Source organism: Cherax quadricarinatus, chromosome 87 (assembly GCF_038502225.1).
Source record: "Cherax quadricarinatus isolate ZL_2023a chromosome 87, ASM3850222v1, whole genome shotgun sequence".
NCBI lineage: Eukaryota > Metazoa > Arthropoda > Malacostraca > Decapoda > Parastacidae > Cherax > Cherax quadricarinatus.
This window is the reverse complement of record NC_091378.1, coordinates 17,711,806-17,712,946: the sequence shown is the minus strand read 5'-3', so window position 1 is coordinate 17,712,946 and position 1,141 is coordinate 17,711,806.

The window sequence follows — 1,141 nt, the reverse complement described above, 5'->3', positions numbered from 1 at the left end:
TGGCTTATTTTTTTGCAACCCTTCCAGTTTTTAATTATATATTTTATGGTATAATATTTACAACATAAGATCATAAGATTAAGTGTTCTGTAGCAGACCTGAAGTCTTATACTGAATAGGCCCTATTTACACCCATATGTATACCTGTCAACTCTGTTAATAAGCTGTGTAATGCTACTACTTGAGTAGCGCTACTTGGAAGTTTGTCCCACTCACCCACATCTCTACTGCCTAAACATTGCTTTCTTATCTTCTTTCTAAATCCAAAGCCATAATATGTAAAGCCAGTGATGTAAGTCCAGTTTTGGTTACAGTATTTTCAACACTATTTATTTTCCTTTTACACAACCCACACATAGAAAGAAATTCACGGCAACATTTTGGTCCGACTTGAAACATTAACTAGCCACACACTAACACACAAAGCTAGTTAATGGTGTAAGTCGGTCCGAAACGTCGTCATAAGTTTCTCTCTCCTGTGTGCATTGTTCCAGTCACGGTATAATGCCATTATATTCTCCATATTACCCTTATGTAACCTGATCTACAATTTGAATGCCTCAATTTCATCCATCATAATGGTATGTCTTCTCCTCCCTTCTTAGAAAAGATTTCTGGTACAGGGGATCAACTTTATCATAAATTTGACACTGCCTTACCTTTGACGAGTTTTGAGAGAGTTACTGTCCTTGGAGTCCGGCTTGTCTGGTGCTTGCCTGGTCAACCAGGCTGTTGCTGCTGGAGGCTTGCTGCCCCACATATCCATCACAGCCTGGTTGATCTGGTACCTGGTGAAGATACTTGTCCAATTTCCTCTGGAAGGCTTCTACACTTGTTCCAGCAGTGTTTCTGATATCTTCTGGTAAGATGTTGAATAGTGTGGGGCCACGAATGCTGATACAGTGTTCCCTTGTGCCCACTGCACCCCTGCTCCTCAGTGGGCTTATTTGTCACTTCCTCCCCATATCTCTCGCTCCAGTATGTTAAGATCAAACATAGCCAGCAAATTCCCAAACTCTCTTGACCAAGACACTCATTGGTATCTACCCAAGCTCAGCAGTATATACCTATACAAAGTTAAATCAACAGATGTTATTTCAATAATTAATTTGTTGTGAATCAACACAGAAAGCTGATCATA